The following is a 27,732-nucleotide window of genomic DNA, read 5'->3' as shown; positions in this document are numbered from 1 at the left end:
GCTGTTCTGCAGTTGAACACAGAGGAACTTCAGTCTGTTTGATGATGGGGCTGTGGAGAGAGCAGGACACACATCTTCATGAAGTTTCAGTCCTGACCAGTTCTCATAAAACCTCATTTCTTACCTCTCTTTAGGACCATTCTGAGAGAATACATGTAGAGGTCTTCAAATCAGGAAGATCATCACCACTATCTTTCTCGCCATTATCATATCAATCTTCCCCAATAGTAACACAGGACTTCTCTTACAGCATCCAGGCAAAACTGTGGTTTTTCACTTACTGATGCTTCCTAGAGCCTAGAAAAAGCATAGAGGACCTACCTGTTTATCCCTCTGCTCTTTTTTTTTTTTTTTTTTTTTTTTTTTTGAGACGGAGTCTCGCTCTGTCGCCCAGGCTGGAGTGCAGTGGCCAGATTTCAGCTCACTGCAAACTCTGCCTCCCGGGTTTAAGCCATTCTCCTGCCTCAGCCTCCTGAGTAGCTGGGACTACAGGCACCCGCCACCTCGCCCGGCTAGTTTTTTGTATTTTTAGTAGAGACGGGGTTTCACTGTGTTAGCCAGGATGGTCTCGATCTCCTGACCTCGTGATCCACCCGTCTCGGCCTCCCAAAGTGCTGGGATTACAGGCTTGAGCCACCGCGCCCGGCCTTTTTTTTTTTTTTTTTTTTTGAAACGGAGTCTTGCTCAGTTGCCCAGGCGGGAGTGCAGTGGTGCTACCTCGGCTCACTGCAAGCTCCACCTCAGGGGTTCACGCCATTCTCCTGCCTTGGCTTCCAGAGTAGCTGGGACTACAGGTGCCCACCACTACGCCCGGCTAATTTTTTTGTATTTTCAGTACAGACAGGGTTTCACCGTGTTAGCCAGGATGGTCTCGATCTCCTGACCTCGTGATTCGCCCGTCTCAGCCTCCCAAAGTGCTGGGATTACAGGCGTGAGCCACCGTGCCTGGCCTCTCTGCTCTTGACTGTTGATTCCATAGTTGATTCCTGCCTCCAGGGGAATGCTACAGATGCCTCTCTTCCCAACCAAGCAATGGGGACTAAACAAGAACACATTTTCCTTTAAAGTTGTGTCGTATCACAGATTATTACCATCATCTGGCCTCTTCAAAAGAGAATGCATTTTCCTCTGTATGTAACCATGAATGTATATATGTCCAAATGGATTGGTTCATCTGTGTTGAACTTGGGAAAAACTTTAGTGATCTTCTGTGGAATTCCCACATGTGCTTTTATTTGTGGGTTTGAGGTCCCAACAGGAAAAACAGAGAACTGATTACTATCCTGGATCTTCTCACACAAGCATGGGAGCATCTGAACACTCACATTTAGAATGTTTGGGGATTTGATTGGAAAAGATATTGTTACTGGATAGAGTTGTTGAGGTTCTTGGTATGTTGAACAAAGAATTGAACAAGGCCGGGCACAGTGGCTTACACCTATAATCCCAACACTTTGGGAGGCCGAGGCAGGTGGATCATCCAAGGTCAGGACTTTGAGACCAGCCTGGCCAACATGGCAAAACCCCATCTCTACTGAAAATACAAAAATTAGCTAGGCATGGTGGCGTGCACCTGTAATCCCAGCTACCCAGGAGGTTGAGGCAGGAGAATCACTGGAACCTGGGGGGCAGAGGCTGCAGGGAGCCAACATCATGCCACTGCACTCCAACCTGGGTAATGGAGCAAGACTCCATCTCAAAAAAAAGAATTGAACAAAGTAACAAAAGAACGGAGCAAGGAAAGAGTGAAAGCACAGGTTTATTAAAGACAAGTAGCAGAGGCCGGGTGCGGTGGCTCAAGCCTGTAATCCCAGCACTTTGGGAGGCCGAGACGGGCGGATCACTAGGTCAGGAGATCGAGACCATCCTGGCTAACACGGTAAAACCCCGTCTCTACTAAAAAATACAAAAAACTAGCCGGGCGAGGTGGCGGGCGCCTGTAGTCCCAGCTACTCAGGAGGCTGAGACAGGAGAATGGCCTAAACCCGGGAGGCGGAGCTTACAGTGAGCTGAGATCCGGCCACTGCACTCCAGCCTGGGCGACAGAGCGAGACTCCGTCTCAAAAAAAAAAAAAAAAAAAAGACAAGTAGCAGAGTGGGAGTGGGCTCCAGCAAGCGTCTCAAGAGCCTCCTCAATTAGGGTTTTTATTAAGCTAAAGGAACCTAGCAACACCCCTTGGTGCCCTGTAGAGGCCTCCAATTGGCTATACCGTGAAGGATTGGCTGAAACGGAGACCCGACCAGCAGTCAATCAGGGGATGAAGTGGCTTGTTATCATGGGAGCGAGGATGTGGCCTATATGCTGCACCTACTGCTCTCCTGCCAAATAATAAAAACCCTATGTTTAAAAACAGCTGGCCAGGTGTGGTGGCTCACACCTGCAATCCCAACACTTTGGGAGGCCAAGGCAGGTAGATCACGAGGTCAGGAGTTTGAGACCAGCCTGGCCAACATAGTGAAACCCTGTCTCTACTAAAAATACAAAAAATTAGCCAGGTGTGGTGGTGGGCACCTGTAAAGCTACTAGTGAGGCTGAGGCAGGAGAACTGCTTGAACCCAGGAGGTGTCAGCCACCGTGCCCGGTCAGGAACTTGATAGACTCTAACATGCAAATAAAAGAGCAAAGGGCCAAGAGTGGCCAAGACACTCTTGAAGAGTAAGGTGGGAGGATTTATTCTATCAACTATCTAGTCTTACTGAAACAACCTCGTTGTCTGGAGTAACACCCAAGGTTCGTTGTCCCACAGCCATGGAGAACAAGCACAAGGACACACAAAGAGGGAGGTTAAGAATGGAAGTTTAATAGGTGAAAGAAAGAGAAGAGCTCTCTGCTTCAGAGATGGGTCCTGGAAAAATAGGTTCCAGATCTGCAGTGAAATGCAGGGAGTTTTATAGATGAGCTGGTGAATAGGCAGTGTCTGATTTAAGTAGGGTGCAAAAAACTGCTTACACCAGGTGTGCCATTTGCATAGGGCATGAATTTCTCGTAGCTCCCACCCTAATCTTCTATTATGCTGGTGGGTTCTCTGCCTGAGCTGTGCCATGTTGCCCATTTATCTATTACTGTACACATGGTAACAAAAAAAAGGGAAAACGGAACCTCCATGGTGGACATGCCTGGCCCCCAGGTAGCCCTTTTCTATTGGCACAGCTGCCGGCATTCCCCCATGCAACCTTCTAGCTTCCTTACTTATGTTTGCAGCTTGATTTGTCAGGCTGATCTTTGTTAGGAAAAAAATGATTCTTGGCCAGGCGTGGTGGCTCGTGCCTGTAATACCAGCACTTTGGGAGGCTGAGGCGGGCGGATCATGAGGTCAGGAGATCGAGACCAGCCTGGCTAACAAGGTGAAACCCTGTCTCTACTAAAAATACAAAAATTAGCCAGGCGTGGTGGCAGGCGCCTGTAGTCCCAGCTACTCGGGAGGCTGAGGTAAGAGAATGACGTGAACCCGGGAGGCAGAGCTTGCAGTGAGCCGATTGCACCACTGCACTCCAGCCTGGGCAACAGAGCGAGACTCCGTCTAAAAAAAAAAAAAAAAAAAAAAAAAAAAAGATTCTCGGGCTACTTTTTGGTAGACAGGAAGCTCTGCTGAAGACTCTGCTGACCTCACTATCTGCCTAAATAACTTCTTTCTACCTCCTGTATCATTATGACAAAGCTATAGTAATTACAATACTCTGGTATTGGTTCAAAATAAAACAAAATGATTGATAGAACAAATTAGAGGTCCTAGAAACAGACCCATACATATGGATGCTTGATATGATAGAGGGGGCATTGGAGATCGGGGGGAAAGGAATAGTCATTTAATGACTATATCTGGGACTACTGATTATCAAATCAAAGTGAAAAATAAAACAGGGTCCCTATCTCACACCACATAAAGGTCTCTATCTCACATCACATAAAATTCTATAGATAATTAAAGCTAAATTAAAACTTTCAGAAAAAAATAAGAAAATATCACCTAGAGAAGAGAGATATATATATATATATTTGTGGGTTTTTTTGTATTAGAGGTACTTGCCACCATGCCCGGCTAATTTTTGTATTTTTAGTAGAGACGGGGTTTCACCATCTTGGTCAGGCTGATCTCAAACTCCTGTCCTTAAGTAATCCACCTACCTTGGCCTCCCAAAGTGCTGGGATTACAGGTGTGAGCCACTGTGCCTGGCCTAATTTTTGTATGTGGACTATCATGTTCTTATAAAACTGCTTTCCTTGGTGTTTTCATTAACCTCTTTATTTGAGAAAATGAAACATATACTGTTACCTTTTTTGGTGATGATCATCTATAGCTTTTTAATCTTAACTATTTGTTAACTGGAATCTACTTTTTGCTTCAATACATTCTGCTGACCCTCTGGAATCCTGTTCAAATGAGGATCCATTATTTTTTAGGCTTTCTGCAAAGATAACATCCTGGAATTTCTTTTCATTGCTTTCCTAGGTTGGGTCCTTTTTACTAGCTCACAAGTTTCAATCTCTCCAGTGTATATCCTTAAATTTTTTTTTCAGAAAAATGTAGAAGTGAAATAAATGTGAGTTCTTGCCTCTCTGAAATATCTTTTTTACTCTTTCATGTATTTGTCTGGTATAGAATTATAGATTCAACAACTTTTTGTTTCGACTTTGAAGGTACTGCTTCAATACCTTCTTGTATACCTCTTTGCTGATGACAAAACAGACGCCAATCCAATTCTCATTCTTGTTTGGGTAACCTCTGTTTTCCTTCTCTGGAAACTTTTAGGCTCTTCCTATAATTTTTATTATTCCAAAATCTTGAAGGATTTGTCATAGGCATTTGAACCACAATAACTCCATCTTGAACAGGTGCTGAGACCTACTGGACTGCACTTCCAGGAGGTTAGGCTTTCTAAGTCACAGGATGAGACAGGAGGTCAGCAAAGATACTGGTCATAAAGACCTTGCTGATAAAACAGGTTGCATTAAGGAAGCTGACTGAAACCCACCAAAACCAAGATGGTGACAAGAGTGACCTCTGGTCGTCCTCAAGGTTCATTATACACTCATTATAATATATTAGCCTGCTCGGAGACACTCCCACCAGCACCATGACAGTTTACAAATACCATGCCAATGTCAGGGTGTTACCCTATATGGTCCAAAAGGGGGAAGAAAGCTTAGTTCCGGGAAACTAACTTTCTAAAGTTAGTTTTAGTAACTTCTAAAGTACTAAACTCCTTTCCTGGAAAACTTGTGAATAATCGACCCCTTGTTTAGCATATAAAGAAGAAGTAACTATAAGTATCCTTAGTGGGGCAGCCCAAGCTGCTGCTCTGCCTCTGGAGTAGCCAACTATTATTCCTTTGTTTCTTAATAAACTCGCTTTCACTTTACTCTATGGACTGATCCCAGATTCTTTCTTGTACAAGATCCAAGAACCCACTCTTGGGGTCTGGACTGGGACTCCTTTCCGGTAACAGGTTTCTGTGTGCGTATGTGTGTGTGTGTTTAAATTTGCTGTGTGTACAGATATGTGTGTGTATGTGTGTGTATGTACATATACATATATACACACATATAGACGTGTTTAAAAGTTCCTATGCTTGGTACATTTTCAGTACAAAGACATGCATCTCTAAGTTACCTGAACTATTTGTTCTCCTAGTATTTCTTTTCTTCCATTTTTTTCCTGATTTTTTTTCTTAATTTCTATTAGGTAGTTAGTAGATATCCTAGACTAACATATTTTTTTCCAATTATCTTTTGGGGAAGGATGTTTTTGTTTGTTATCCCAACACTATTAAATTTTTATTTTGACAATCATTTTGAATTTCTAGGAGTTCTCTTATTTGCATTGTTCCTTTTCCATAGCAGCCTATTTTTGACTTACAATGCAATATCCTCAAATCTCTTCATAGATACTAATTTTTTTAGTATACATAGACACATACATTTTTTTCCAATGTTTTCTCTGTTTCTTGTATAAGTTGTACTCCCTGGGAATAGCTTTGTTTTTTCAATAAGGCCCTTTTCTTACTTGCTGTTAGTTTTCTTCAAATGTCTAGTAAATGCGGGTTGAACATTTAAGAAGATTTGCATAAAAACAAAGGACTAGGGCCAGGCGCAATGGCTCATGCCTGTAATCTTAACACTTCGAGAGGCCCAGTCAGGAGGATTGCTTGAGGCCAGGAGTTTGAGACCAGCCTGGCCAACATAGTGAGACCTTGTCTCAACAAAAAAATTAGCTGGGGCCAGGCACAGTGGCTCACGCCTGTAATCCTAACACTTTGGGAGGCTGAGGTGGGTAGATGACCTGAGGTCAGGAGTTTGAGACCAGCCTGGCCAACATGGTGAAACCCTGTCTCTACTAAAAATACAAAATTTAGCTGGGTGTGATGGCACGTGCCTACAATCCCAGCTACTCAGGAGGCTGAGACAGGAGAATGGCTTGAACCCGGGAGGCAGAAGTTGCAGTGAGCCGAGACTGTGCCACTGCACTCCAGCCTGGGCGACACGGGGAGTCTCTAAAAAAAAAAAAAAAAGAAAAAAAAAGAAATTAGTTGGGCATGGTGGTACGCACCTGTAATCCCAGTTACTCAACAGGCTGAGGCAGGAGGATTGCTCAAGCCCAGGAGTTTGAGGCTGCAGTGAGCTATGATCATGCCACTGCGTTTTAGCCTGGGTGACAGAATGAAACCCTGTCTCTAAAAATAAATAAACAAATGACTAGGTAGCTGCTGGAGTTTCATCTGCTGCTGTAGGTTTAATTTTCATAGCTGACTTCTCTCTGTAATAGGAGGGATAATGTCAACTTTGTATGGTGGATGTGTCAACTGGGAGGCTTCTTTTTAGGGTACACAGGCAGAAGGAGGGCCCTTCTAACTGCCAAACTGAGAAGAGCTTACCTACCTGGATTGTTCCCAAGGCAGATAATTTTCTTTGGGGAAGAATGACTCCTTCAATTTTGGTTTTTAGTTTAGTTTTCCTTTAGTGACTGCTGCAGCTAGCCACTTTATATATAAGATTGGAGTAGGGAGAGTCACAGCATCAACTGGCACAAAGTGGTTTGATAGACTGTCTTTCAATTACCCCTTTGATATCAGTCCTATTTCCACTCTGCTTCTGCTCTTAGTCTAGAGCCTCTTAGACGCATTCTTGGGAAAGAAGATTTCACGTTTGCTAAATTCTCATTTGCACACGTTCCAGGTGATGGTTTTCTTTAGTCTATCTGCTAATGAGTTCCCACCCCATTGCTACTGTGGGAAAAACAATCAGCCCAGGATCCAGTTAAGAATCCCAGCGCAGGCCGGATGCAGTGACTTATGCCTGTAATCCCAGCACTTTGGGAGGCCAAGGCGGGCAGATTACCTGAGGCCAGGAGTTCAAGACCAGGCTGGCCAACATGGCGAAACCCCATCTCTACTAAAAATACAAAAAATTAGCCAGGGATGGTGGTGCACACCTGTAGTTCTAGATACTCAGGAGGTTGAGGCAGGAGAATCACTTGAACCCACGAGGCAGAGGTTGCAGTGAGGTGAGATCGCACCACTGCACTCCAGCCTAGGTGAGAAAGCAAGACTCCTATCTCAAAAACAAACAACAACAACAAAACAACAACAACAACAAAAACAATGTAGGCCAGGTGTGGTGGCTCATTCCTGTAATCCCAGTACTCTGGGAGGCTGAGGTAGGAGGATTGCTTGAGGCCAGGAGTTTGAGACCAGCCTCGACAAAATAGTGAGACTCACCCCCCCATCTCCACAAAAAACATAAAAAATGAAATTAGCCTAGTGTGGTGGTGCACATCTGTGGTCCTAGCTGCTCAGGAGGCTTAGGTGGGAGGGTCACTTGAACCAGAAAGGTTGAGGCTGCAGTGTACTATGGTCATGCCACTGCACTCCAGCCTGGGTGACAGAGACCCTGTCTCAATACAAAAGAATCCCAGGGCACATCTTAGACAGCAGAGGGACAGGGTACCTCCAGAAATAACTGATCAATAGTCTTTATAACAGGTTAATTTGTATGTTAAAGTTACTGATGGTCTGTGTTAAAAATGATTTCACTCCTTCCCTATGTTATAAGTGAATGGTCATCTAGTTACCCAAAGTTCCAAGTAGATTTTCCTTCCAGAGGAGGCGGAGCTTGCAGTGAGCTGAGATCGTGCTACTGCACTGCAGCCTGGGTGAAAGAGCGAGACCCTGTCTCAAAAAAAAAAAAAAAAAAAAGATGTTCAAATACTAATATTTGTCAATTGAAAATTAAATTTAAAAAAGATGTTCGTATATTCCAAATCTCCTCTCCCTTCTAGTTATATTTATTGATAACTTATTTCATTTATATTCTAGAAGTTTCATGCCTTTCTTGTCAAACTGGTTAATTCAAATCAATGTATCAAAGTAAAATCTCTAATACTACAAATCTTGAGCTTCCTAACCTAAAAATGCTGAAGGCTGGACCTCATCTTTTGATAGATAAACTACCTGCTCTGTTAGGCACTGGTTTGAGAGGTCTGCCTGGCATTCACTGGCCACATGTTATGTCAGATATATGACATGTGCGCTTATTATGTGCCTGTCAGAGATAGTAGGGTTCTATGGAATATTATATGAATATTACAAGTGAATAGCAATATTAAACTAAGTTTTAAAAATAATGTTGAATGAATAAACAAGTGAATAAAATTGTTCACATATAAAATGAACAGATAAACCTTAAAGTAGTTGGCATTAACTTAATGGTGTTGTGGGTAGAAAATTTTATAATACTTTAATTCTGATTTAGTAACAAAGGAGTATTTTTACACAAAAGGAAAACTCTACAAACCAGCAAGTCTTCTTGGAAAGATAAGAAAAATTTATGCAGGGTATGGTGGCTCATGCCTGTAATCCCAACACTTTGGGAGGCCAAGGCAGGCAGATCACTTGACATCGGGAGTTTAAGACTAGCCTGACCAACATGGAGAAACCCCATCTCTACTAAAAAAACAAAATTAGCCAGGTGTAGTGGGGCACGCCTGTAATCCCAGGACTCGGGGAGGCGGAAGCAGGAGAATCGCTTGAACTTGGGAGGCCGAGGTTGTGGTGAGCCGAGATCGTGCCATGCACTCCAGCCTGGGCAACAAGAGCGAAACTCTGTCTCAAAAAAACAGAGAAGAAAAGAAAAGAAAACTTATAGTGATTATAATGAAGACAAAAAATTTCCTCAGAATTCCAATAGAAAAAATGAGTCATTTAGAATTCAACTTTTTACTAAATACATACAGATTCCAGCTTTCTCATCCATTAAGTGAATCCCTACAGTAAATACCATCTAGAAGGAAAGCCGTAGAATACATAGTTCACGACTAGCCAGGTGCGGTGGCTCATGCCTGTAATCCCAGTACTTTGGGAGGTTGGGATTCCCAACCACCAAAGGCAGGTGACTCACAAGGTCAGGAGATCGAGACCATCCTGGCTAACACGGTGAAACCCCATCTCTACTAAAACTACAAAAACAAAATTAGCTGGGTGTAGTGGCGGGCGCCTGTAGTACCAGTTACTCAGGAGTTTGGAGCCTTTTCTTTATATAAAATTAGGAGCAAATCAACGTGTTTCAGCAACTTAGTTGTGCTTTGAAGATTAATTTACCAGTTTGGGCCAAGCCTGCTTTGCATTTCTTACTCCAGTTTAAGAAGTCTTACATCCTATTATCTGAGCATAACGTGCTGTTTTCATTGTAGTGTCTCTGCCCATCCTGTCTCCTCTGCCTGGAATGCTGCCATGGGGCTACATAATATTCACTTGTCCTTTTTTTTTTTTTTTTCTTGTCCTGGAAATTGTATTATAGCATGGCGAGGAGTTGAGTGGGGAGAGAAAGTTCTTCAACCCATTTTATGGCATTAGTATCCCCGTAATACCAAGACTGATAAAAAGCACGAGAAGAGAAAACTACATGCCAAACTCAACGTAGATACAAAGCTCTAAAATAAAGTTCTATCGGGAACAAGAAAAGGTGTATCTCAGAAATGATTTAACATTAGGAAACCTGTTACTATAAATCATTGTATTAATAGTTCAGAGGTTTAGGCCGGGCGCGGTGGCTCAAGCCTGTAATCCCAGCACTTTGGGAGGCCGAGACGGGCGGATCACGAGGTCAGGAGATCCAGACCATCCTGGCTAACACGGTGAAACCCCGTCTCTACTAAAAAATACAGAAAACTAGCCGGGCGCGGTGGCGGGCGCCTGTAGTCCCAACTACTCGGGAGGCTGAGGCAGGAGAATGGCGTGAACCCGGCAGGCGGAGCTTGCAGTGAGCTGAGATCTGGCCACTGCACTCCAGCCTGGGCGACAGAGCGAGACTCCGTCTCAAAAAAAAAAAAAAAGTTCAGAGGTTTAAAGCTACATGATTATCTCAATAACATTATTTTTTGAAAAATTCAATAGCTACTTTGACTTAAGAGAAAAATCTTTAAGCAAATGGGGAATGAATAGCAACTTGATAAAGGACACTTATCAGAAATCTATGGTAACCATCATACTAAATAATACAACAGAAGCATTCCCATTACTGTTAGGGAAAATGAGAATACTCACTTTTACTGCTAATGTTCAACATGGTGCTGGATTTTCTAGCCAATACAGTAAAACAAGCAAAAGGCAAAAACATTAGGAAAGGAAGAAATGAAAATAGTATTTTCAGAAAATGTAATTTTCTTTCTAGAAAATAGAATGTAAGGACAACCTACTAGATGGTGCAGCAAGGTGGCTAAATAGATTAAAGTCATAACTTACATTTTTTGTATATAGCAGTAATAAAATAGAAAAAAGGGAACCCACCCAAAGGGGCCAAATGAAGTACCTATGAGTACACTGAACAAAAGATGTATGAGACTTATGGGAAAATATGAAATATCATTGAAAAATATTAAAGACTTAAGTAAATGGATATTTCATGTTCCAGGATGGGAAATTTTAGTATTCTAAAGATATTAGTCTATTGCAAATTAATAAAAATTTGATGTAGTGCCTACAAAATATTAATATTATACTAATAGGATCTTTCCAAAAAACTCTATTTGGTCAAAGTGTATTATTATTTTGACACACTACTAGGTTTCATTATCTATTTAGAATGTTTATTTAGAATGAGTGATATTGGTATGTAGGAGGTTTTTGTACTATATTAATCAGCTATTGAGACTTAAAGTTATACTAGATTTCTTAAATTTATTTTTATTTCGTATTTGCCTATGGTCTGAAATAATTTAAGTAACTTTAGAATGATCTGCTCTTTGAAGGATGCAGAACTCGGTTATGAAATTATTACATAGTATTATATGGTGTGTTTTAAACAATGTAGTCTACTCTTTATGATAATTGGACTATTCAACTTTTCTACTTTATGTGGGCTCAATTACGATTATTTATATTGTGTTTTAAAGTCATTAATCACAAGTGGGTTTTGGATTTTGTGAAATACTTTTTCTGCATCTACAGTTATGATTATGGGATTTAGCTTGTTGATGGGTTACCTTTTTTTTTTTTTTTTTTTTTTTTTGAGACGGAGTCTGGCTCTGTGTCCCAGGCTGGAGTGCAGTGGCCGGATCTTAGCTCACTGCAAGCTCCGCCTCCCGGGTTTAGGCCATTCTCCTGCCTCAGCCTCCCGAGTAGCTGGGACTACAGGCGCCCGCCACCTCGCCCAGCTAGGTTTTTGTATTTTTTAGTAGAGATGGGGTTTCACCGTGTTAGCCAGGATGGTCTGGATCTCCTGACCTCGTGATCCGCCCGTCTCGGCCTCCCAAAGTGCTGGGATTACAGGCTTGAGCCACCGCGCCCGGCCGTGATGGGTTACCTTAATTGATTTTTGAATGTTGAACTAGCCTTCAACATTCAAACTTGGTGATTGATATAGTTTGGCTCTGTGTCGTCACCCAAATCTCTTCTTGAATTGTACTCCCATAATTTCCACGTGTTGTAGGAGGGACCCGGTGGGAGATAATTTGAATCATGGTGGTTCCCCCATACTGTTCTCGTGGTAGTGAATAACTCTCATGAGATCTGATGGCTTTATCAGGGGTTTCTGCTTTTGCATCTTCCTCAGTTTCTCTTGCCGCTGCCATGTAAGCAGTGCCTTTTGCCTCCCGCCATGATTCTGAGGCCTCCCCAGCCATATGGAACTGTAAGTCCAATTAAACCTCTTTTCCTTCCCAGTCTCGGATATGTCTTTATCAGCAGTGTGAAAACAGACTAATACAGTAAAAGTGTATGATTCTTTTTCTTCATTGTTGGACTAAATTTGCTAATGTTTTATTGAAGATTTCGCATCTATGTTTATGAGAGATATTGGTCTGACATTTTCTTTTCTTTGTCTGGTTTTGGTATGAGGGTGATGTTGTCCACATAGAATTAGTTAGGAAAGCCAGGCACGGTGGGTCACGCCTGGAATCCCAGCAGTTTTGGAGGCTGAGGCGGGTGGATCACATGAAGTCAGGAGTTTGAGACCAGCCTGACTGACATGGTGAAACCCCATCTCTACTAAAAATACAAAAATATTAGCTGGGCGTGGTGGTGCATGCCTGTAATCCCAGCTACTTGGGAGGCTGAGGCAGGAGAATTGCTTGATCCCAGGAGATGGAGGTTGCAGTGAGCTGAGATGGCGCCATTGCACTCCAACCTGGGTGACAAGAGCGAACATCCATCTCAAAAATAAAAAATATAAATAAAAAATAAATAAAAAAGCCGGGCGCAGTGGCTCACGTCTGTAATCCCAGCACTTTGAGAGGCCGAGGCAGGCGGATCACAAGGTCAGGAGATCGAGCCCATCCTGGCTAACATGGTGAAACCCCATTTCTATGAAAAATACAAAAACAATTAGCCGGGCGTGGTGGTGGATGCCTGTAGTCCCAGCTACTCAGGAGGCTGAGGAGGGAGAATGGCGTGAACCCGGGAGGCGGAGTTTGCAGTGATCTGAGATCACGCCACTGCACTCCAGCCTGGGCTACAGAGCAAGACTCCATCTCAAAAAATAAAAATAAAATAAAATAAAATAAAATAAAATAAGATAAAATAAAATAAAATAAAATAAAATAAAATAAAATAACTCGTTCTCCAGGACCTCCATTTTATAGTCAGGATGACTCAGCCTCATATATAGACACCTCACTCCATAATCTTCTGCAAAATTAGCACCAAATTCAGGCAGCCAGGTTTTTGTTGGTAGGGAGAATAATTGCCAGATAAATACGCTAGAGGGTAAACACCGATAGATATATAAAAAGCATCAACATCAATCACTCTGTATTTATTACTTTTACCTGCATTTCTAACCCCTCTCTCATGGTCTATTATTATTACCCCCTTTTAATTTCTCATAAGACTCTCAGGCCCCATGAAGAATGCTAATAACAAAATTGTACATCTTAGTTAGCTTACACTACTATAACAAAGTACCATGTACTGGGTGTCTTAAATGACAGACATTTATTTCTCACAGTTCTGGAGGCTGAGAAGTTCAAGATCAAGGTGCTGGCAGATGTGGTTCCTGCTGAGGATCCTCTTCCCGGTTTGCTGATGGCCTCCTGCTTGCTGTGTGCTTGCATGGCAGGGAGAGAGAGAAGCAAGTTCTCTGGTGTCTCTTAAGGGCACTAAAACTATTATGAGACCCCACCTTTATGATCTCATCTAAACATAATGACCTCTCAAAGGTTCCATCTTCATATACCATCATATTGGGGGTTAGGGCATTGACATATGGATTTGAGGGGTCACAATTCATTGCATAGCATTGTACCTATTCAGCAGTATCCCTTTGAGAGTTATGTCCCAGCACTGTGTCATGTTTTTATATGCAGATGTTGACTTAGTCCTCATTATATAGCTGAGGGAACTGGGTCTAGTTCATTAACGACACTAAGGTTATAATCAGTAAGTTGTCACAGAGCTAGGATTTGAGCCCAGGCAGTCTGAGTGTAAATCCCCAAATCCTAATTCCCTCCCTATATTGCCTCAACAGAGGAAAAATCATTTTGAAACCTGATTAACTGAGTTCAGGAGTTATCACACTTTTATGGACTGGGAATAGAAGTACTTCAAATATTAATTAAACTGATTCTTTTGATAACTGCTTATAAGAAAATAAACCAGACAGACAATAAATGTTTACAATAGAAAGAACTAAAAACAAAACTTTGGAGAATATGGACAGCCAGTTTGAAAGGAGTAATTTCTTGAATGCTGATCACATGAGACATGCCTTGTCAGACGCAACCACAAGTGTTAACTGATCAAACTGGCTAAGGATTTAAAAAGTTCCTGGCCAGGCAGAGTGGCTCATGCTTGTAATCCCAGTACTTTGGGAGGCCGAGGTGGGTGGATCATGAGGTCAGGAGATCGAGAGCATCCTGGTTAACATGGTGAAACCCCATCTCTACTAAAAATAGCCAGGCGTGGTGGCAGGCACCTGTAGTCCCAGCTACTCAGGAGGCTGAGGCAGGAGAATGGCGTAAACCCAGGAGGCGGAGCTTGCAGTGAGCCGACATCGCGCCACTGTACTCCAGTCTGGGCAACAGAGCAAGACTCCGTCTCAAAAAAAAAAAAGTTCCAGTGAGGGCCTAGGGAAGTGGCGTTGTTTAACACTGCTAGTGAATATGTATTTGCACTTCTTCTGAAGAGGAAATTTGAAAATATGTATGTAAAAAAATTATTCTTTTGACTAAATAGGTTAAACCTGGGTACTAATTCTAAGAAAGTCAAGATGTATGCAAAATGTTATGTACAAGGCTAGTCATTATATTACTTCAAAAATAAATTTATATATATTCTGACTATTAAAAACATGCTACTTACAAAAAAGTCAAGAAGATACAGAGATGTCCATAGAAATAAAAACAAAGAACTTGGAATTTTATCTCTTAGAACTTGCCATTGTTACAACTGGACACCCCTACCCCTTAGTCATGTATGTATGTGAAATTTGTATTTTCATAACTCATTGCTTTTAAAAATACACTTCTCTTACCTAGTTATTCATGCTCAAAATACAAATACATGCTCGCATCTTTTGTGTGTGTGTGATGGAGTTTCGCTCTTGTTGCCCAGGCTGGAGTGCAATGGCGCGATCTCAGCTCACTGCAACCTCCACCTCCTGGGTTCAAGCAATTTTCCTGCCTCAGCCTCCCAAGTAGCTGGGATTACCAGCGCACGCACGATGCCTGGCTAATTTTTTGTATTTTTAGTAGGGATGAGGTTTCTACATGTTGGCCAGGCTGGTTTCAAACTCCCGACCTCAAGTGATCCGCCCACCTCGGCCTCCCAAAGTGCTGGGATTACAGCTGTGAGCCACCCCGCCTGGCCCCCCTGCCTTTTTTTTTTTTTTTTTTTTTTTTTTTTTGAGATGGAGTCTTGCTCTGCCACCCAGGCTGGAGTGCAATAGTGTGATCTCGGCTCACTGCAACCTCTGCCTCCCGGGTTCAAGCGAGTCTCCTGTCTCAGGCTTCCGAGTAGCTAGGATTACAGGCGCATACCACCAAGCCCAGCTAATTTTTTGTATTTTTAGTAGAGATGGGGTTTCACCATGTTCCCCAGGCTGGTCTCGAACTCCTGAGCTCAGACAATCCACCTGCCTTGACCTCCCAAAGTGCTAGGATTACAGGTGTGAGCCACCATGCCCAGCTGCTCACATCATTTTATTTATTTATTTTTTTGAGACAGAGTTTCACTTGTGTTGCCCAGGCTGGAGTGCAATGGCACAATCTCGGCTTACTGCAACCTCTACCTCCCGGGTTCAAGTGATTCTCCTGCCTCAGCCTCCCGATAGCTGGGATTACGGGCATGTGCCACCACGTCCAGCTAATTTTGTATTTTTAGTAGGGATGGTATTTCTCCATGTTGGTCAGGCTGGTCTTGAACTCCCGACCTCTGGTGATCCACCTGCCTTGGCCTCCCAAAGTGCTGGGATTACAAGCGTGAGCCACCGTGCCCAGTCTGCTCGCATCATTTTAAATGAATGCCTAGTATTCGACTGTGTGAATAGACCATAATTTAATCAGTGAGTTTTTTTGTTGTTGTTGTTTTTTGTTTTTTGTTTTTGTTTTTGTTTTTTTTTTTGAGACAGTCTTGCTCTGACATCCAGGCTGGAGTGCTTTTGTTGTTTTTTTTTTTTTTTATACAGCGTCTCGCTCTGCCGCCCAGGCTAGAGTGCAGTGGCGTGATCTTGGCTCACTGCAAGCTCCGCCTCCCGGGTTCACGCCATTCTCCTGCCTCAGCCTCCCGAGTAGCTGGGACTACAGGCGCCCGCCACCTCGCCCGGCTAGTTTTTTTGTATTTTTTAGTAGAGACGGGGTTTCACCGTGTCAGCCAGGATGGTCTCGATCTCCTGACCTCGTGATCCGCCCGTCTCGGCCTCCCAAAGTGCTGGGATTACAGGCTTGAGCCACGCCCGGCCTTGTTTTTTGTTCTGTTTTGTTTTGTTTTGTTGGAGACAGTCTCACTCTGACACCCAGGCTGGAGTGCAATGGCGCGATCTCAGCTCACTGAAACCTCCATCTCCTGGGTTCAAGCATTCTCCCTGCCTCAGCCTCCCGAGTAGCTGGGATTACAGGCGCCCAACACCACACCTGGCTAATTTTTGTATTTTTAGTAGAGACAGGGTTTCACCATCTTGGCCAGGCTGGTCTTGAACTCCTGAGCTCAGGCAATCTGCCCTACCTCGGCCTCCCAAAGTGCTGGGATTATAGGCGTGAGCCACCATGCCTGGCTAATTTTTGTATTCTTAGTAGAGACGGGGTTTCACCATGTTGGCCAGGCTGGTCTCGAACTCCTGAGCTCAGGCAATCTGCCCTACCTTGGCCTCCCAAAGTGCTGAGATTACAGGCATGAGCCATAGTGCCCAACTAGTGAACTCTTGATGAGCTTGTTTTTGCCTTGTTAGAATTGAAAACTTGGTTTATCATCTCACCCTCCTAAGATTTCATTAAAATCATACTTAAGAAATAAAAAGAGACATAAAGATATAAATAAGAGAATGGGAAAAGAAACATAAGGATCTAAACAGGAGAATGGGGAAAAGATCATTAGTAGATCGGAGATTTCAAAGAAATTTTGGAAGATAGCTGATGAAGAAATTATAACTGATGGTGGGGGAAGCAGAAGAAACTGTGGAGGGTGAGAGATATAGCCCAGGAAAAAACAATTCACACTATGGAATGCTAGAAGTTTCCAGAACCAGGAACTATCAGAGACAACTGAGTACAGGAATGAGATATAAGGCCAAGATTCCACATATGAAACAGTTTTCCTTCCCTTCCACCTCTGCATGCAGAATGCCTTACAGCCAAGAATCTACCCCCAGGGTGAGGGTATGATAGGAGGAACAGAGACCATCCAGAACTTCCCATACATTCACACATCACACTAAAACGTTATTCTGTAAATAAATCTAAGGGCTCCATGGAAAATCCCCTGCATTCTGCCCATTAAAGTAAAATGTCAGCATTCCTGTCCCATCATCTTGGCCAGCAGACAAGTTCCACACAAGAGAGCTCATAATCCACTTACTACTTCATTAAAAAATATAAACAGTCAAGACCCCCTGACTCCAGACATTTGAGGAATACTTCCAATGTGAAATAAAGATGGGTGAGATCACTGCACTCCACCCTGGGTGACAGAGCAAGACTTTGTCTCAAAAAAAAATAAATAAATAAAAAAGAAAAGAAAAGCTTAACAAACTGAAATAATTTTTCTTAAATCCAGAAGAAAAGTGAGGTCACAGGGCAAACCACTATCCCCAAAACTGGAGAGGCAGACAGGTATGTAGAAAAGTCACAAGCTACCCAGACCAGAAATCTCCAAAGGAACCAATGCCAGGGCAGAAAAATATGAACTGTAATTGCATTGCCAGAGGCTACGTGTAGACAAGTCTGAGAGTCAAAAATTTCAGAAGAAACCAGAAATAGGGGAGGGGGAACCCAAGCTTCTGTGAGTTTTACCTCCAAGAGTTTGACCAGGTTCTCACAATAAATACCAGAGAAAAATCTTGTCAGGCTTCTAGCAGGAGAAGAAGAAAAAGAACCATTTTGAAACATGCCAGAGCATGCTATTCTTAACAAAGTCTGCCCTCGGGAGAATTATTTAATCAGAGCCTAAATTGCTGGAGTTTTATCAGGGCTAACTGGCCTGGGAGAAGGGAAAAATGCCCAACTCCAACCCACTCTGGCCATTTTGTCCCACCTAAGGGGGAAGCAAAAACTGAGAAGCACTTGTAAAGTTCACATTCCAGAAGCATATGCTCACTAAAAGACTGAGACCTAATCATAGGATTCATAGAGGAATACTTTCTTTCTCCCCACACCTTACTCCCACATTACTAAAGGCCTATTTGCAGCAGTTCCTTTTACCCAGTACATCCTGTTCAGTATGAAAAAAAACTTACAAGGCAAACTAAAAGCCAAAACACACATTTTGAAGAGACAGAGCAAGCATCAGAACCAGACATAGCAGGAATGTTGGAATTATTAGACAAGAAATTTTAAACAACTTTGATTAATATACTAACAGCTTTAATGGGTAAAGTAGACAGCATGGAAGAACAGATGGTCAGTGTAAACAAAGAGATGGAAATCCTAAGAAAGAACCAAAAAGACGCTGGGAGCAGTGGCTTATGCCTATAATCCTAACAATTTGGGAGGCCTAAGTGGGGCAGATTGCCTGAGCTCAGGAGTTTGAGACCAGCCTGGGCAACATGGCGAAACCCTGTCTCTACTAAAAATACAAAAAAAATTAGCTGGGGGTGGTGGCGCGTGCCTGTAGTCCCAGCTTCTTGTGAGGCTGAGGCACGAGAATCTCTTGAACCCAGACCAGGGAAACAGAGGTTGCAGTGAGTCGAGATCATGCCACTGCATTCCAGCCTGGGTAACAGAGCGAGGCTCTATCTCCAAAAGAAAAAAAAAAAAAATTAAATTAAATAAAAACAAAAAAGAACCAAAAAAAAGGGCAAGAGATAAAAAGCACTGTGAATAGAAAATGTAGAATGTCTTTGATGGGCTACTAGACTGGACATGACTGAGGAAAGAATCTCTGATTCTATAATACATCAATAGAAGCCTTTTTTTTTAGATGGAGTCTCACTTCATCGCCCAGGCTGGAGCGCAGTGGGGCGTGATCTCAGCTCACTGCAACCTCTACCTCCTAGGTTCAAGCAATTCTCCTGCCTCAGCTTCCTGAGTAGCTGGGACTACAGGTGCATGACGCCATGCCCGGCTAATTTTTTGTATTTTTAGTAGAGATGGGGTTTCACCATGTTGCCCAGGCTGGGACTACAGGCATACACCACCACGCCAGGTTAATTTTTTGTATTTTAGTACAGACGGGATTTCACCATGTTGCCCAGACTGGTCTTGAACACCTGAGCTCAGGCAATCCACCTGCCTTGGCCTCTCAAAGTGCTGAGATTACAGGCATAAGCCACCACGTCCAGCCAATAGGAACCTTTCAAACTGGCAATAAAAGAGAACAAAGACAAAAACAAAACAAAACAAAACAAAAAAACAAACCTAAGAGACTATCCAAAACTTATGGAACAACTACAGAAGATATAACATCTGCATATTATGAATACCAGAAGGAGAAAAAAGAAAGGAATAGAAGAAATTATTCATATTGTTTGAAAGAATAATGACTTGAGAGTTTCCTCAAATTAATGTCAGACACCAAACTACAGATCCAGGAAGCTCAAAGAACACTAAGCAGATAAATATAAAAAACAAAAACAGAAAACTGCAACCAGGCCTATAATTTTCAAACTACTGAAAATCAAAGATAAAGAAAAAATCCTGAAAGAAACTAGAGGGGGCTGGGCACAGTGGCTCATGTCTGTAATCCCAGCACTTTGGGAGGCCGAGGCGGGTGGATCATCTGAGGTCAGGAGCTCGAGACTAGCCTGGCCAACATGGTAAAACCCCGTCTCTACTAAAAATGCAAAAAATTAGCCAGGCATGGTGACATGTGCCTCCAATCCAAACTACTTGGGAGGCTGAAGTAGGAGAATCGTTTGAACCTGGGAGGTGGAGGTTGCAGTGAGCCAAGACCGCACCACTGCCCTCTAGCCTGGGCAACAGAGTGAGATTCCATCTCAAAAAAAAAAAAAAAAAAAAAAAAAAAGAAACCAGAGAAACACCTTAACTACAGAGGAGGAGCAAAGTTAAGAATTACAACTGACTTCTCAGAAACCATGTAAGCAAGAAGAAAGTAGAGTGAAATATTTAAAGTATTTAGAGAAAAAAACTCCATCAATGTAGAATTCTGTAGGCTGTGAAACTATCCTTTAAAAGTCAAGGAGAAATATAGATTTTCTCAGAAAAACAAATATTGAGGGAATTTGTTGCCAGTAGAATCCCAAAAAATGTTAAAAGAATTCTTTAGAAGTCGGATGTGGTGGCTCATGCCTGTAATCCCAACATTTTGAGAGGCCAACTGGGGCACATTACCATAGGTCAAGAATTCAAGACTGGCCTGGCCAACATGGTGAAACCCCGTCTCTACTAAAAATACAAAAAAATTAGCCAGGTGTGGTGGCACCTGCCTGTAATCCCAGGTACTCGGGAGGCTGAGGCAGGAGAATTGCTTGAACCTGGGAGACAGAGGTTCCAGTAAGCCGAAATCGCACCGTACCACTGCACTCCAGCCTGGGTGACAGAGAGAGACTCCCTCTCAAAAAAAAAAAAGAAAAGAAAAGAAAAGAAAAGAATTATTTAGACAGAAGGAAAATAACACAGGTCAGAATCTCGGATCCACATAAAAAGCACCAAAGAAGTAGTAAGTGAAAGTAAAATAGAAACTTTTTCTTATTTTTAATTGATCTAACAGATAATAGTTTGTGCAAACTAATATTAACAAATATATTTGCTTATGTGTGCTTATACGTGTATGGTTATGTATGCTTACATATTGTAAGTGATACAAATGACCGCAATGATACAAAGATGGGAAGGAAGAATTAGGATTATTTAATTATTATAAGGAACACTGTTCAAGAAATGGTATAGTGTTATTTGAAATTGGGCTTGGATTAGCTGTAAATGTACATTGCAAACTCTAGGGTGACATCTTTAAAAAGAAAAAAAAAGTATAAGTGATATGGTAACAAATGAATAAAAATGGAATTACATACAAGGCTCAATTAAAGCCACAAAAGGGGCCAGGCATGGTGGTTCACGCTCATAATCCCACTACTTTGGGAGGCCAAGGCAGGTGGATCATCCGAGCTCAGGAGTTTGAGACCAGCCTGGCCAACATGATGAAACCCTGTCTCCACTAAACATACAAAAACTAGCCGGGCATCATGATGTGTGCCTGTAGTCCCAACTACTTGGGAGGCTGAGGCAGGAGAATCGCTTGAACATGGGAGGTGGAGATGGCAGTGAGCCAAGATTGGGCCACTGCACTCCAGCCTGGGAGACAGAGCAAGACTGTGTATCAAAAATAAAATAAAATAAAATGAAAATTTATCAGGGATAAAGAGAAACTTTATGTAATGATTAAGAAGCTATTTCTCCAAAAAGACATAACAATCCTTAAAGTGTGTGTGCCTAGCAACACAATATGAAAATATGCGAGGTAAAAACCGATAGAACTACAAAGAAAAACAGGTGACTCCATTGTCATAGTTGGAGATTTCAACATATCGCTATCAGAAATAGACAGATCCAGCACAAAGAAAATCAGTAAAGACACAGTTGAACTCAACAACACCATCAATCAACTGAATAATATTGACATCTGTAGACAGCTTCATTTAACAACAGCAAAATACACATTTTTCTTAAGCTCATAGGGAACATTCAGCAGGAGAGACTACCTTTTGGACCATAAAATACACTTTAACCCACTTAGGAGAATAGAAATTATACAATGTCGGCCGGGCGCGGTGGCTCAAGCCTGTAATCCCAGCACTTTGGGAGGCTGAGGCGGGTGGATCACAAGGTCAGGAGATCGAGACCATCCTGGCTAACATGGTGAAACCCCGTCTCTACTAAAAATATAAAAAACTAGCCGGGCGTGGTGGCGGGCGCCTATAGTCCCAGCTACTCGGAGGCTGAGGCGGGAGAATAGCGTGAACCCGGGAGGCGGAGCTTGCAGTGAGCCGAGATGGCGCCACTGCACTCCAGCCTGGGCCACACAGCAAGACTCCATCTCAAAAAAAAAAAAAAGAAAAAGAAAAAAAAAGAAATTATACAATGTCTGCTCTCAGACAACAATGGAATTTAACTAGAAATCAATAATAGAAAAATAACTTAGAAATCCCAAAATATTTGGAGATTAAATATACTTCTAATTTACATATGAGCCAAAGAAGAAATTTCAAGAGAAATTTTGAAATACTTTGAATTAAATGAAAGTGAAAATACAATCAAAATTTGTGGGAAGCAGTTAAAACAGTGATTAGAGGGAAATTAACACCATTGAATGCATATATTAGAAAAAATGAAAGATCTAAAATCAATTTTAGCTTCCACTTTAGGAAAACGGAAAAAGAAGAGTTAATTAAATACAAAGTAAGTAGAAGAAAACAAATAATAAAAATTAGAGCAGAAATCAATGAAATTTAAAACAGAAAATAGAGAAAAATCGTTGAAACCAAAAAGCTTGTTCTTGAAAAAGAGCAATAAAAGCAAAACACTTCTAGTAATCTAACTACAAAAAAAATTGAGAAGGCATAAATTACTAATATTAAAAATGAAAGAGGGGAACATCACTACAGATCCCATGAAGATTAAAAGGGTGATAAAAACTCTGTCCAAAAACAAAAACAAGAAAAAAAACTCTACGCTCATAAATTTGATAACCTAAATGAAATGGACCAATTTCTTAAAGACACAATCTGGCAAAACTTACACAAGAAGAAACAATCTGAATAGGCCTATACCTATTTTTAAAATGGAATCAATAATTGGTGACTTTCTGAAACAGAAAGTACTAGATCCAGATGGTCTAACTGATGAATTCCATGAAACATTTAAGGAAGAAATTATGCAAATTATCTACACTCTCTTTCAAAAGATAGAAGTAGAGAGAATCTTTCCTAACTTTTTTTTTTGAGACGGAGTCTCGCCTTGTCACCCAAGCTGGAGTGCAGTGGCCTGATCTCTGCTCACTGCAAGCTCCGCCTCCCAGGTTCACGCCATTCTCCCGCCTCAGCGTCCTGAGTAGCTGGGACTACAGGTGTCCACCACCACGCCCGGCTAATTGTTTTTGTATTTTTCATAGAAATGGGGTTTCACCATGTTAGCCAGGATGGGCTCGATCTCCTGACCTTGTGATCCACCTGCCTCGGCCTCCCAAAGTGTTGGGATTACAGGCGTGAGCCACTGCGCCCGGCTTTTTTATTTATTTTTTATTTATATTTTTTATTTTTGAGATGGATGTTCGCTCTTGTCACCCAGGTTGGAGTGCAATGGCGCCATCTCAGCTCACTGCAACCTCCATCTCCTGGGATCAAGCAATTCTCCTGCCTCAGCCTCCCAAGTAGCTGGGATTACAGGCATGCACCACCACGCCCAGCTAATATTTTTGTATTTTTAGTAGAGATGGGGTTTCACCATGTCAGTCAGGCTGGTCTCAAACTCCTGACTTCATGTGATCCACCCGCCTCAGCCTCCAAAACTGCTGGGATTCCAGGCGTGACCCACCGTGCCTGGCTTTCCTAACTAATTCTATGTGGACAACATCACCCTCATACCAAAACCAGACAAAGAAAAGAAAATGACAGACCAATATCTCTCATAAACATAGATGCGAAATCTTCAATAAAACATTAGCAAATTTAGTCCAACAATGAAGAAAAAGAATCATACACTTTTACTGTATTAGTCTGTTTTCACACTGCTGATAAAGACATATCCGAGACTGGGAAGGAAAAGAGGTTTAATTGGACTTACAGTTCCATATGGCTGGGGAGGCCTCAGAATCATGGCGGGAGGCAAAAGGCACTGCTTACATGGCAGCGGCAAGAGAAACTGAGGAAGATGCAAAAGCAGAAACCCCTGATAAAGCCATCAGATCTCATGAGAGTTATTCACTACCACGAGAACAGTATGGGGGAACCACCATGATTCAAATTATCTCCCACCGGGTCCCTCCTACAACACGTGGAAATTATGGGAGTACAATTCAAGAAGAGATTTGGGTGACGACACAGAGCCAAACTATATCAATCACCAAGTTTGAATGTTGAAGGCTAGTTCAACATTCAAAAATCAATTAAGGTAACCCATCACGGCCGGGCGCGGTGGCTCAAGCCTGTAATCCCAGCACTTTGGGAGGCCGAGACGGGCGGATCACGAGGTCAGGAGATCCAGACCATCCTGGCTAACACGGTGAAACCCCATCTCTACTAAAAAATACAAAAACCTAGCTGGGCGAGGTGGCGGGCGCCTGTAGTCCCAGCTACTCGGGAGGCTGAGGCAGGAGAATGGCCTAAACCCGGGAGGCGGAGCTTGCAGTGAGCTAAGATCCGGCCACTGCACTCCAGCCTGGGACACAGAGCCAGACTCCGTCTCAAAAAAAAAAAAAAAAAAAAAAAAAGGTAACCCATCAACAAGCTAAATCCCATAATCATAACTGTAGATGCAGAAAAAGTATTTCACAAAATCCAAAACCCACTTGTGATTAATGACTTTAAAACACAATATAAATAATCGTAATTGAGCCCACATAAAGTAGAAAAGTTGAATAGTCCAATTATCATAAAGAGTAGACTACATTGTTTAAAACACACCATATAATACTATGTAATAATTTCATAACCGAGTTCTGCATCCTTCAAAGAGCAGATCATTCTAAAGTTACTTAAATTATTTCAGACCATAGGCAAATACGAAATAAAAATAAATTTAAGAAATCTAGTATAACTTTAAGTCTCAATAGCTGATTAATATAGTACAAAAACCTCCTACATACCAATATCACTCATTCTAAATAAACATTCTAAATAGATAATGAAACCTAGTAGTGTGTCAAAATAATAATACACTTTGACCAAATAGAGTTTTTTGGAAAGATCCTATTAGTATAATATTAATATTTTGTAGGCACTACATCAAATTTTTATTAATTTGCAATAGACTAATATCTTTAGAATACTAAAATTTCCCATCCTGGAACATGAAATATCCATTTACTTAAGTCTTTAATATTTTTCAATGATATTTCATATTTTCCCATAAGTCTCATACATCTTTTGTTCAGTGTACTCATAGGTACTTCATTTGGCCCCTTTGGGTGGGTTCCCTTTTTTCTATTTTATTACTGCTATATACAAAAAATGTAAGTTATGACTTTAATCTATTTAGCCACCTTGCTGCACCATCTAGTAGGTTGTCCTTACATTCTATTTTCTAGAAAGAAAATTACATTTTCTGAAAATACTATTTTCATTTCTTCCTTTCCTAATGTTTTTGCCTTTTGCTTGTTTTACTGTATTGGCTAGAAAATCCAGCACCATGTTGAACATTAGCAGTAAAAGTGAGTATTCTCATTTTCCCTAACAGTAACGGGAATGCTTCTGTTGTATTATTTAGTATGATGGTTACCATAGATTTCTGATAAGTGTCCTTTATCAAGTTGCTATTCATTCCCCATTTGCTTAAAGATTTTTCTCTTAAGTCAAAGTAACTATTGAATTTTTCAAAAAATAATGTTATTGAGATAATCATGTGGCTTTAAACCTCTGAACTATTAATACAATGATTTATAGTAACAGGTTTCCTAATGTTAAATCATTTCTGAGATACACCTTTTCTTGTTCCCGATAGAACTTTATTTTAGAGCTTTGTATCTACGTTGAGTTTGGCATGTAGTTTTCTCTTCTCGTGCTTTTTATCAGTCTTGGTATTACGGGGATACTAATGCCATAAAATGGGTTGAAGAACTTTCTCTCCCCACTCAACTCCTCGCCATGCTATAATACAATTTCCAGGACAAGAAAAAAAAAAAAAAAAAAGGACAAGTGAATATTATGTAGCCCCATGGCAGCATTCCAGGCAGAGGAGACAGGATGGGCAGAGACACTACAATGAAAACAGCACGTTATGCTCAGATAATAGGATGTAAGACTTCTTAAACTGGAGTAAGAAATGCAAAGCAGGCTTGGCCCAAACTGGTAAATTAATCTTCAAAGCACAACTAAGTTGCTGAAACACGTTGATTTGCTCCTAATTTTATATAAAGAAAAGGCTCCAAACTCTTCAGCATGCAATGAAGGTCTTTCCCGCTTTAACCTAATTCATTTTACAGTTCAACCCGTGCTTCCTTGTCTGTAATGTTTCTTTTGCCCAGAATGTTGTCTCTGACAGTCTATGATGGCACAGTCAAATCTTACCCAGCATGTTTTATTTATTTATTTATTTATTTATTTAGAGACGAAGTCTCCCTCTGTTGTTCAGGCTGGAGTGCAATGGCGTGATCTCGGCTCACTGCAACCTCCCAGGTTCAACGATTCTCCTGCCTCAGCCTCCCAAGTAGCTGGGACTACAGGCACCTGTTGCCATGCCCGGCTAATTTTTGTATTTTCAGTAGAGGCGGGGTCTCGCCATGTTGGCCAGGCTGGTCTCAAACTCCTGACCTCAACTGATCCGCCCACCTCGGCTTCCCAAAGTGCTGGGACTACAGGCGTGAGCCACCACGCCCGGCCCCTACCCATCTTTTAAAGGGATATCCCGAATGTCTATCAATACTCAGATAAAACTGAACTAAGTTTGAATCCACTTGTACTACATTTGTTTGTCAACTCTTCGTTTGTTTACTTCTTAAGAACTTGAATAGCTATACTGGGTTGGTTAGTGTCGCCCCCAAAATTCATGTCCTTCCTGGAACCTCGAAATGTGATCTTATTTGGAAAGGGTGTCATTGCAGATGTGATAAGTCATGATCAGGTCATACTGGAGTAAGGTGAGCCTTTTACCTAATAGGACTGGTTTCCTTATAAAAGACACAGAGACAGAGACTCACAGGGAGTATACCATTTGATAAAAGAGGAAGAGAATGGATTAATGCAGCTACAAGCCGAAGAATACCAATGATTGCTGGCTCCCACCAGAAGCTAGGAATAGGCAGGAAGGATTCTATCCAGAGCCTCAGAAGAAGCAAGGCCCCACTGACATCTTGATTTCTGACTTCCAGACTCCAGAAAACGAGAAAACATATCTGTTGTTTTAAGCTATCCAGTGTGTGGTACTTTGTTATGGCGGCTTCAGAAAACTAATATAACGGCAATTTCATCTTCCTAGCTCCAAGAGTACCATGTGGATATTAGAGTACAGGATTATGTAGGCTGTCAAATTCCTTCCAAAGAATGGCTGGGCTTCCAGCAGTGGCCAAGAATCGCCAGATGCTTATGAGCGCCTGCTGCGAGATGCTTGTACAGTGAATGCTCAATAAAGTGGTGGCCATTATAACCGCAAGCAATGATGCTACATAAATAGTAAGAAACCAAATACAAGGGGCAGCGGGAGCAAAGAGAGAAAAAAGGGCCGCTGAGGAAGGAAGCCTCAATTCCCCGGAGGACATCCGCGGGCAGAGGAGATGTGAATCTGCAAGCCGTTCTCCTAGACCCCGCTGAGCGACTCCCGGCGCTCTCTCCACTCCCTACCGCCCTCGGACCCAGCAACAACCTGATCCCGCGCAAGCCTTCCCCCAGTCCAAAGCGACTCTCTTCTTGATAACGTCAACCAGCCGAGCGATCGATTCTGAGCCTGCGCGAAGCTACTCGGCGCATCCAGTTAGATCCCGCTA

The 27,732-nt window shown here is 42.0% G+C and overlaps 1 long non-coding RNA gene across 1 annotated transcript; it reads right to left on the bottom strand.

Annotated features, from left to right (window-relative positions):
* Positions 1-169: 169 nt before the first annotated feature.
* LOC114679474 (uncharacterized) lies at positions 170-27,696 on the bottom strand. Its single transcript, XR_003731392.2, has 3 exons — positions 27,612-27,696; positions 8,070-8,166; positions 170-297 (listed from the first exon to the last, which is right to left on the bottom strand). It is a non-coding gene; the product is annotated as an uncharacterized LOC114679474 (long non-coding RNA).
* Between the last annotated feature and the right edge of the window lie 36 nt (positions 27,697-27,732).

This window comes from Macaca mulatta, chromosome 7, assembly GCF_049350105.2.
Source record: "Macaca mulatta isolate MMU2019108-1 chromosome 7, T2T-MMU8v2.0, whole genome shotgun sequence".
Classification (NCBI taxonomy): Eukaryota; Metazoa; Chordata; class Mammalia; order Primates; family Cercopithecidae; genus Macaca; species Macaca mulatta.
The sequence above is the reverse complement of the archived record's forward strand: the minus strand, read 5'-3'. Positions and strand labels throughout refer to the sequence as shown.